The 11,177-nt window shown below is 43.8% G+C and overlaps 1 long non-coding RNA gene across 5 annotated transcripts in view; it reads left to right on the top strand.

Annotated features, from left to right (window-relative positions):
• The first annotated feature begins 434 nt into the window (after positions 1 to 434).
• Positions 435 to 11,177, top strand: part of LOC123608249 — a 50,537-nt gene continuing 39,794 nt past the window's right edge. For 4 of the 5 annotated variants that reach the window (XR_006717146.1, XR_006717144.1, XR_006717143.1 and 1 more), the window contains exons 1-3: positions 435 to 556; positions 775 to 901; positions 6,323 to 6,434. This is a non-coding gene — a long non-coding RNA (uncharacterized LOC123608249). Of the gene's footprint in view, positions 557 to 774; positions 902 to 6,322; positions 10,930 to 11,177 lie in introns of those variants that run through there. The other variant, XR_006717142.1, reaches the window with a different exon arrangement.

Below are 11,177 nucleotides of genomic sequence, written 5' to 3'. Positions count from 1 at the left end.
ATTCGCAGGGCGGCTGGGTGCCTCAGTCCCTTAAGCGGCCAACTTCGCCCCAGGTAATGGTCTCACGGTTTCTGGGTCGGAGACCCGCATCTGGTTCTGTGCTGACAACTCCAGAGACCGGAGCCTGGAGCCCGCTTTGGCTTCCATGTCTCCCTCTCCCTCTCTCTCAAAAATAAATAAACATCGAAAAATAAATAAATAAATAAAAAGTTAAAAAAAAAAAATGATTCGCGTGAAACGTGAAGAGTGAGGGGACCAAGCCTCGCAGAATCGCCGAGGCCCGGGTCGCCATGTTTCCGGTCCAACCCGGGACCGGCGCTCCCCAAGCGAGCTACGGAGCGGCCCACCGAGACGCAAGGTCCTCCGCGCAGCCTAGAGAGGGCACGAAGTTGCCTAGGGGCGGGGCCCGAGGCTCAGGCGGACGCGTGGTGGGCTGGGCGCGCGGAGTTTTGCTGCTCTACTGAGTGTGGGGCGGAAGCTTGTTGCTGAGGGCGGAAGCTTGTTGCTGAGGGCGGACTGCGTGTACTTTACTTTTCTGTTATCCCCAGCGCCTAAGGTGAGTCGGTGCAGGTCCCGAGCCCCCTCGCGGGGGTCCACTTCGGCATTGTCTCTCCCCCTGCCCGGGGTCGTCGGGCCCTGCCACTCTCGGTGCCCCCCGACCGCGTCTTCTCAGCGCGTCTCTCCCCCGCTCCTCAAGTTCCCAGCCCTGCTTCTCCTTCGAGGAGCAGGTGCTGGGATGACCCCGGACCATAGTGCACAAACCTCCTGTTGCAGGGGCCGGTGACCTTCGATGATGTGGACGTGGGCTTCGGAAACGAAGAGTGGAATCGCCTGGACTGCACCCAGAAGGCTCTTTACACGGACTGATGCTGCAGAATTAAGGGAAACACCAGCGCGCTGAGTAAGGACTTTCCTGTGACCCGACTGGTCTGACTGGAAGGCTTAACTGCAGTTTCTCACTAACTGTGGCTCCGTCTTTCTCCACATTTCTCCGCTCGTGTGTGGTGGAACGCTTCAGGGTCTGGAGAGCCTCCAGAGCTTCAGACCTCCCGAATAGCTGAGCTCAAGCTTCTTCTGTTTTTGGTTTTTGTTTTAGTCAATATTTATTTATTTCTAATTTATAGTATTTATGTTTATACCAGACGAAAGGCTTGGAATTTGCGTGTGACTTGGCTTGAAATGTCCCTTATTGGTATGCCAAGCCCTCTTTTGATGCAAGTGTTGCTGGATGGAGCTGTACAGGTCCTAATTCCCAGTGTTTTTGACAGAGCCTTGATGTGCTGCTGGGCCTTGAGGCAAGAGATTCCTTTTTCTTTCTTTCTGTCTTTTCTTTTTTCTCTCTCCTCTCTCTCTCTCTTTCTTTTCTTGTCTTAAGTAAAATCTACCCCCCCCATGTGGGGCTGAAACTCAGGACCCCAAGATTCATTAACAATGCGCAGTTTTCTAAGTGTTCTCAGTTCTTGCCTTTCTCCTGCCTGGAGTTCTGTGTAAGCATTCCCACAGCAGGATCTTAGGCCTGGGACTGACTGGTAGGTATCTAGGGTGAATGCCTACTGCCACTGTCATCTTTCCATCCCAGACACACAAAAAGGAATTGCCCACTGGGCCCATCCACACCTCAGAGTAGGTTCTGTCAGAGAGAGCATATTCCTCCAGCTTCCCCCAAATATGTGAAATGAGGCTAGTTCCTTTTGTCATTATAATCCTGTATCAGAATGATTTAATTATATTAAATGGGGGGGGGCATTAAGGTGGAAGACTCCAATCTGGAGTTTGCCAGCCCCCCATATTTTGTAGTTAAAAAAGGAGGCCCCCAGTATAAGTGTTGGAGAAAGTATGTATGAATGGGATGGAGTTGAAATCCACCCTTGATAATGAAAGTGTGGTAGGAAAGAGATTCCCAGGGGTGCCTGGGTGGCTCAGTTGGTTAAGCATCTGACTTTGGCTCAAGTCATGATCTCACAGCTTGTGAGTTCAAGCCCCGCATTGGGCTCTCTCTCTGCTTTCAGTGTAGAGCCTGCTTCAGATCCTCTGTCCCCTCTCTCTCTGCCCTTCCCCCAAGCTTTCTCTCTCTCTCTCTCTCAAAAATTAAAATATTAAAAAGAAAAGAAAAGGGATTCCCAGAATATCACCTAAAAAGGAAAACCAGAAACACAGACCAGGCTTTAACTGCCGGTTCTCTGTATTTCTGTGGTTTTTAGCAGAAAAACCTTTATCTAAGCTTTTTTTTAGGTTAGAGTGGACAGCAAGATAGTGGAAAGCTGGAAAGTCTACAGTTGGTCATGAGAAGAGAGGAAAGAAGGAATCAAATGGAGTATCTAGAGCCAGTGGGAAGGAGCCAAGAGGCAGGAACAGAGGAGGACAGTTAGCTTGACTGCAGCCATGAAATTAGAGGGCTCATCAGCAGAGAATTGCCCTGATATCCTGATTCCTTAACATGCTGACTCTTTTCCCTTGCCTGTAAATAGGATTTTCAGTCTATAAAACTGAAGTGATAAGCCATTTGGAAAGTGGGGAGGTGTTGTGTATCTGGGCTGGATAAAGAACCATAGTGTGGTGAGTGCAGGAAGGCCTTAGGAGCCCCTGTCCTGCTCTGCCTGCAACTTGTACCTGTTACATAGTAATTCTAAAGGCTTTTGAATTCTTTTGTTAAGAATATAGATTCATTCTAGTAAGTTCTCTCCTGGTTTATTTTATTTTTTTAATTTAATTTTTTTCTAAATTTTTTTTTGAGAGCGGGAACGAGAGTGGGAGAGGGACAGAGAGATAGGGAGACAGAGGTTCCGAAGCAGTCTCTGCCCTGTCAGTACAGAGCCTGATGTGGGTCTCCAACTCAGGAACCAACTCATGAACCGTGAGATCATGACCTGGGCTGAAGTTTGACGTTTAACTAACTGAACCACCCAGGCGCCCCCTTATTTTATTTAATTAATTAATTAATTTTTAAATTTAATTTTATTTTGTCTTACCTTATCTTATTTATTTTTGGTTTATTTTACTATTACCAATGTTATGCAGCCTTTTCTTCCAGGTCTGAACTCTGGTTCAGAGGTACTGTGAAGGAAGGCTTAAGATGGATTCCTTTCCACCTTCCTCAGTTCCCCGTGGACTTAGGATTTCTAAGTGAGCAGAGTGTACTAACATTTGCAGGTGTTTTTTTTTTTTTTTCCTATGTTATTAATTAATCATTTTTTTATTTTTTAAGTAATCTCTATACCCAAAGCGGGGCTCGAACTCGCAACCCCGAGATCAAGAGTCACATGCTCTTCTGACTGAGCTGGCCGGGCACCCCTAGCATTTACAGTTTTTATGTGTCCTATTTAGAATCTGCATCTTCATGTTTGCTTGGAAATGGAGCCAAGTAGAGAACAGGACTTTGGATCTGGATCCCCTCAAATTCTCAGAACCCTCATGTTCAAATAAGTCCCAGTCTGAATCCAGTGGCCCCTCTTCTGAGGTTGGACTGAGAAAAGGTGTCTGGGTGATGGGCAATGGGACCTCCAACCCTGCTTTCTCCCTTCTGTCCCCTTAGTGAAATCATAGGGACCTCTCATCCCAGGGAATAGGAAGAGGACTGGAAAGTTATGCTGACAGGACAGACCATTTTGCCTCTAGAAGATGAAGACCTTTCCTAGTTGCTTAGAGGGCCAGGAGCCCATTCCTGTTCTACTCTCCTGGTTGCTGAGTGAGTGAGCCCTGGCCCTAGTATAGGATTGATGTACTCCCTCCGATCCAGACAGCTGGGGTCACTCCTCTTAGAGATTTGCTAAGGGCAAAAAGAGTAACTTCAACCACCAGACATTTAAGTAGTTGGAGGTTTATTGCTGATAAAATTAATTCAAACATTTGATTGTCAAATTCTATTTGAAAATGAAATCCAATAAGGGATGCCTGAGTGGCTCAGTCAGTTAGGTGTTCCACTCGATTTCAGCTCAGGTCGTGATCTGATGGTTTGTCTGTGCTGAGCATGGAGACTGCTTGAGATTCTCTCCCTTTCTCTTTTTTTCTGCCTCTCCCCAGCTCGTCCGCTCTCTCTCAAAATAAACAAACATTAAAAAAAAAACCAAAACACCGAAATCCAATAAAGCCATTGTTGTTCATTTTTATTTCCGTGCTCTTATGAGTAGAGAAGGTTGCTAATAATGATCCTCTCCTGGTTTAAGAATGAAAAATCACACACTTTGTGGTCATGAGTGAGCCGAAAAACCTAGCATATCTATTTAAATAGTGCTACCAAGACTACAAATTAAGTAAGTCCGTCAGAATTATAGACTTTAAAAGTTAAAGACTACTTTCCCAGGATGTGGTAGCAATCTCTGAAGTCCAAGAGTCTTGAAGGACTCCTTAAAAACAACCTTAACAAGAACACTTTTGTGACATTGAATAGTACATGCTTTTCTGCAGCTGTAGGAGAACAGAGAAATATTTTTTCCTTTGATCTAGCTGAGACTTTTTTCACCAGTAGGTGGGAAAGTCTGTAGTTTCAAAGCCAGACTTGGAATTCTGTTAATTAGTAAAGGAGGAGGGAAAAGAAAGCAAACTTGAGAAGCTAAAAATTCACAACGTAGAAAGGAAAAGAGCTGAATAGGATAATTATCAAACAGACCATGGGAATGTAATGTAGTCCTGTTTTCCAGTAGAATCTGGAAGACAGTTGTTAGGTAGAACGCACATGAAGTACAAGTCCTAGCTGGTCTCAACCATGGACATGGTCTTGGGACTGTAATCATGGTCTCCTGTCACTACTGCACTGGTGGCTTCTGAGCCAGTGGCCGACCTATAACCCCTAGAGGAAAAGGATGGGTGGTGGGACAGCTCCTGACCCTGCTGTGTTCATGTGGAGCTGCTGCTCAGAGTAGTCCTCTTAGTCTCTCCTCCCTGAGGCTGATGTGGTGTCAGGGATCTAGGGAGGGACCAGTAACTGAGAGATCAACTAATCACTACTGCCTTCTGAAATGCTTTTCAGTATATCAACTCTGGGACCCAGGGTCCTCATTCTGGCTGTAGAGCCTCTTGGCTTTCAATCCAAGCATTCCAGAAAGGAAGATCCCAAACCTCTGTGGGTAGTAAACCCTTTAAATAAGTCTACTGGGTTATTTACTAGTACACAGTGGTTTGAAGAGAGTGGTTTCTAAATGCCATGAAAGTAGATTGTTTTCAGGGCACCTGGGTGGCTCAGGGTTAAGCATCTGACTTGGGCTTGGGTCATGATCTTGTGGTTCGTGTATTTGAGCCCCGTCTCTGTGCTGACAGCTCAGAGCCTGGAGCCTGCTTTGGATTCTGTGTCTCCCTCTCTCTCTCTGCCCCTCCCCAGCTCGCCCTCTATCTGTCTCTCAAAAATAAATGAACATTAAAAAAAAAAAAAAGTAGATAGTTTTCAAGTGAAGAGCTGGAATTTACCCTAGGCCTTAGGGAACACTATGATTTTAATTGGGTAGCCATATGTCCCAATTTGTTTGAGACATTTCTAGTCAAGACCCAATGTCCTGCTCCAATTTTTTTTTTTTTTAATGTTTATTTATTTGAAGAGAGAGAGCACGCGAGCAATGGAGGGGCAGGAGAGAGGGAAAGAGAGAAGCGCTGTCAGTGCAGAGCCCAACACAGTGCTTGATCTCACAAACTATAAAGTCATGATCTGAGCTGAAGTCCAAGTCGACTGAGCCACCCAGGTGCCGGCCCTCTTCCCCCTCCTGCTTTTTTAACAGAGAAAGAACACCAGCAGGGGAGAGGGGCAGAGGGAGAGAGAGTGAGTCTTAAGCAGGCTTTACTCTCAGCATGGAGCCTGACGTGGATCCCAAGAACTGAGTCAAAATCAAGAGTCAACTGACTGAGCTACCCAGGCGCCCTCTGGTGTAATTATTATTTTTAAAGTATATTTATTATTCTTGAGAGAGAGAGTACATCAGCCAGGGAGGGGCACAGAGAGAGAGGGAGGCACAATCCAAAGCAGGCCCTGAGCTGTCAGCCCAGAGTCCCACGCAGGGCTCAAACCCACAAACTGTGAGATCATGACCTGACCTTAAGTTGGACGCTTAACCGACTGAGCTACCCAGGCACCCCTCTGGTGGAATTATTAATAGCATTCCTTTCCAGTCTCAGAAGTAAGAAGTATCCCCATTGTGACAATAAATCGTACGGTCCCTGAAATTCTAGGACAGATTACATTTGGTCCAGTATTAGTTCCTACTCTCTGAATTCCCTCCCTGGTCATTTGGACTGGAAGCAGTCAGACTAACTTACCTACGGGACCCCTCAACTGTGTAACCCTGGAATCCCTTTCTTTTTCTTTTTTTAAGATTTTTTTTTTTTTTTTTTTTTAAAGGAATCTCTCTACACCCAGCGTGGACCTCTCAAAATTCCAAGATCAGAGTTGCACGCGTCACCGACTGAGCCAGCCAGACGCCCCCAACCCTGGAATCCCTTTCTTACCACAGGTTGGTCATGCAGTTGGTTTCCATCATTGATAACAGCGACTGACACGTGAGCATAGAAACTGTTCATTGTTGAGGTGCCTGGCTGGTAGAGCATGTGACTTGATTTTGGGTTCATGAGTTCAAGCCCCGTGTTGTGCATGGAGCCTACTTAAACAAACAAACCTGTTCATTGCTGGTGTTTTAACAACATCCTACCTGAGGGAACACTGACAAATAACTTGAAACCCAGTTGTGAACACCCTGAAGAAAGAGGAGCATTGACTGGGATGGCCTGTACAACAACTTGTAAATTCCTATCACTTTAAATTGGTCTTTTCTGTGGATACTTTAATGCACAAATCAGGGCAGCTACAGGGTAGATGGGGGCTGTTAGGCCAGTGCAGGCTATTTATTTATTATTTAAAAATTAATTTTAAGTTTATTTCTTTTGAGGGAGAGAAAGAGCATGGGAGTGGGGAGGGGCAGAGAGAGAGAATCCCAAGGGGCTCCACACTGACAGCGTGGAGCCCAATGTGAGGTTTGAACTCACAAACCAGGATGTCATGACCTGAGCCAAAATCGAGAATCAGACATTCAACTGACTGAGTCAGTCAGGCACCCCTGCAGGCTTTTAAAATAAGTGGAATGGGGCTCCTGGCCAGCTCAGTCGGAGGAGCATGCAGTTCTTTGTCTCAGGGTTGTAAGTTTGAGCCTCATGTTGGCTATAGAGATTAATAAAATAGGCCAAATTGAGGTACTTCTGAGGAGCATCCCCCCTCCCGCTGCCACTTCTGCAGAGCCATAGCACCCTGCTCCTTGTCAGCCTCCCAGCTGCTTCACTCACATTTACTTTTTTTCCCTGGTGTCTAAAGACTTGGGAATTTGTGAACTCAGCCCTAAATTTCCCTTTCTACCTTTGTTAGTTGTTGTGGAATTAGATAGAGAGGCCTGCTGGCTTCTCAGGCTGGCTCTTCCCTACCCGTGAGACAGGCCTGGCCCTCCAGTACACACGCATACTCGCAAGAATTTCAGAGCTAATAGCTAACCTTTACTGAGCAACTCCCACTTGCCAGGGATTGTTGTAAGCATTTACATGTCCTGGTAACCTAAAGGCAGGAGTCCTTTTATCCCCATATTTATAGGTAAAGAGAGGTTGATTAACTTGCCTAAGGTCATTCATCTGAATGAAAATTGAAAAACAAAATTATTGCTGCTTGTTTTCTGATTATAGAAGCAATTATTTTTCATTATAGAAAGCTTGGAAAATGCAGAAAAATGAGACCTAAATTTACAAAATTACAGTATAAAACAAGGCGTCTTTAGCTGTACCCTGAGACACAACCCCATGCTTAGTAAGGTTCTGCCAGGTTTTTTTCTCTCCTATTTAGTTTTTTAAACATAGCCAGGATTATTTGATACATCTGTTTTGTAACCTGATTTTCTAAATGTCCTCTATTTGTGGACATTTTCCCATGGCAATCTCTACTTTTACATCATGTTTTTTAATGGCTGTGTAGTCTTATATATATATATGCACTATAATGAATTTTATTCTTAACTGATTCCCTATTGTTGGACATTTATGTAACTTTCAAGCTGTTATAATTAGCCAGCATGCAAATTTACAATGAGAAATATATCTGGCAAGCAAACAAGACTATTTCTGCAAGTTGGTCACACATCTTTTCCCTATAAAAAGGATATAGAAAGTCAAACTATGTCATAGAATTCAAAAAAAGGGCATTGATCTTAATAACCAGCATCAGCAAGCTACGTGGTAGTCTGTTAATACACATTTGAAGATGTTTGAATCAAGTTGTCTGCATCATAGCTTTCCAAGTTACATTAAACACAAAGCCTAAATCATGTGTGTCAGTCTTCTCATCTTCACCTTTAGAGCTAGCCTGTGGTGTCTGGGTTCTGCAGGTGATTTATCTTGTCTCTCCTGCCACTCCTAGGGTCCTAAGTGCCTGTCATCTCATCCCCATGGATGAGGCCTGAACATCTAACATGGATATCTATCATGTATACATGCTACCTTGCCCTCTTTTCACCATAATTTACATCTCATTGCCATGTGTTTGTAACACCTAAGTATTTGATTAACAAAATTGTATTAGCTTTATATTCTTAGGTGAATGCATAGATTAGTGGGAAACTATTCAACATCCTTTTCTCTTGGAGACATTTGCAAATTGATTTAATGTGTGTCTGAATGTAATTTTTTAAAATTTACTTATTTTGAGAGAGAGAGCAGAAGCAGAGGAGAAGGAGAGGCAGAGAGAGAGAGAGAGAGAGAGAGAGAGAATCCCAAGCAGGCTTTGTGCTGGGGCTCGATCTCAGGAACAGTGAGATCATGACCTGAACTGAGATCAAAAGTTGGATGCTTAACCAACTGAGCTACCCAGACACCCCTGTGTGTAGTATTTTAATTTAAGTGAAGACTTTGTTTATTGCTAATACAGTCATTCACATTTTCCCCCCACACCTCATATGTGACAGGTACTGTTCTAGATGCTTGAGATCATCAATGAACAAATAAGAAAAAAATTCCTTCCCTTGTGAATTTCTGTGCTAGTGAAGTAGGGTATTGGGTATTACTGAATTTCACTGTGTGGCATGAGTATGGTAATCTCTGCTGAGCCACTCACTTGTGCTGTAGTTTTAGTTTAGGGTGAGTTTTGCCTATTTGGATTGTTGTATTCACATTTTAACTTAACTGTATTCAAAAGACAGCTTAAATAGTGGGTTTTTAAATTCTTGAAATGTTCTTATATGTGGAGTGTAGAGAGTCCAGTAAGAAGGAAGTGCACACAATAAGATGCTTCAGTGCTTCTTAAATGTGTGTTTGAACATTTTCCCCTTAAAGGGAGGATTCTGGAAAGCTGTACTTAGTTTAGTTTTACTGTGCTTGTACAAGAGTTTTTTGAGCTGCCTCTGAAGTGGATACATGTATGTGGGCCTCAGGTGTGACTGCTCTTTGCCTCTTGAGGATCATGTTATTTTGAAATATAGCCAGACATTAATTTAGTAGAGTCTGAAAACCAAGGAATTAATCAAGCTGGTGAACAGATGTTTATTCAAAAATATATGTGATGTGGGGCACCTGGGTGGCTCAGTCGGTTGAGCGTCTGACTTTGGCTCAGGTCATGATCTTTCAGTTTGTGGGTTCGAGCCCTGTGTTAGGCTCTGTGCTGACAGCTCAGAGCCTGGAGCCTGCTTCAGATTCTGTGTCTCCCTCTCTCTCTGCCCCTCCCCTGCTCATGCTTTGTCTTTGTCTCTCTCAAAAATAAATAAACGTTAAAAAAAAATTAAAAAATGTATGTGATGTGACCTGGGAGTTTTTTGGCCCATAGGAGTAGAGAGTGTGCAAATTATACTCAGTTTGAAGCCCATTGTCATTATTAGACAAGCAAGGTCTCTCTCACTTTATTCACTGTTTTCTTGGTAGCCCATTCCCACCCCCAAGAGTAGGCAATTCTTTTTTTTTTTTTTTTTTTAGGGGTTTATTTATTTATATAAATAGTCTCTAACTCCCCACCCCCGCCACCAGTGTGGGGTTTGAACTCACAACCTAAGATCAAGGGCTGCATGCTCTTCCAACTGAGCCAGCCAAGCACCCTGGCAATTCTTTTTTTTTTTTTTTTTTTTTTTAAGATTTTATTTCTTAAGTTACTCTACACCCAGCGTGGGACTCAAACTCACAATCTGGAGATCAAGAAGAGCCGCATGCTCCACTGACTGAGCTAGCCAGGTGCTGCACCCTGGCAGTTCTTTATCCTGTTCAATATTGTACCTTTTTTCATGTTAAGGTGTCCTTTTGTGTAAGGTACATGTATTTTCTAAACAATGTCTCTTATTATAAAATTCATGCACAGTGTAAAAAATTCAGTCAATAACAGAAGGTATAAGGAAGAAAATTAAATTTACTCCTAATTCCACCACCTACACTCTGAGCATTTTGATGCGTATACTTTTTTTTTTAATTTTTTTCTTGTGATGAGAACTTTTTTTTTTTGAGTTTATTTTGAGAGAGAGAGAGAGAGAGAGAGGTAGGGAAGGAGGAGAGAGAACATCCCAAGCAGGTGCAGAGCACAATGCAGGGCTCAATCTCACAAACCGTGAGATCATGACCTGAGCCAAAATTAAGAGTCAAGTCAGATGCTTAACCAACTGAGACACCCAGGCTCCCCAGTTGATGTATATACTTCCATCCTGTGGAAATTTTCATACACTTACATGTGCCTCTATATATTAACTTGAAATGAAAAGATTCTATATGGTTTATGATCCAGTAACGGTTGACTGTGCCTTTTTCTTGCTTCGGGCTTTCTGATATCTCTTCTAGTCTGTACATCTGGAGTGGTTCCTTGTCAGTAGTAAGTACACATGGTAGAGGTTATTCCCCTTGTGTTAAAGAGGTCTGGAGCTGCGGTGCCTGGCTGAGTCAGCAGAGCATGGGACTCTTGATCTTGGGGTTGTGAGTTGGAGTGCCACGTTGTGTGTAGAGATTACTTAAAAAAAAAAAATCTGGAGCAGGCAGTTCCAGGCAGTGTGGTGGCTCCATGATCATGATGTCATCAGTGCCTCAGTCCCCTCCTGCTTTTTTCACTATCTTCCTTAGCATGTGGCTTTTGTGAGGTCACATCATGGTCAAAAGATGGCCACTGTAGCTCCAGCCACCACCTTCACATTCCAGGCTGGAAAAAAGAGGAAGCTAACTAAACTCCCCTTAAAGTAGCACTTCTCAGAACTTTAAATGCA

The sequence above is a fragment of the Leopardus geoffroyi genome, chromosome B2 (genome assembly GCF_018350155.1).
Source record: "Leopardus geoffroyi isolate Oge1 chromosome B2, O.geoffroyi_Oge1_pat1.0, whole genome shotgun sequence".
Taxonomy (NCBI): domain Eukaryota; kingdom Metazoa; phylum Chordata; class Mammalia; order Carnivora; family Felidae; genus Leopardus; species Leopardus geoffroyi.
Note: the sequence above shows the minus strand (reverse complement) of the source record. Positions and strands in the feature narration are given on the sequence as shown.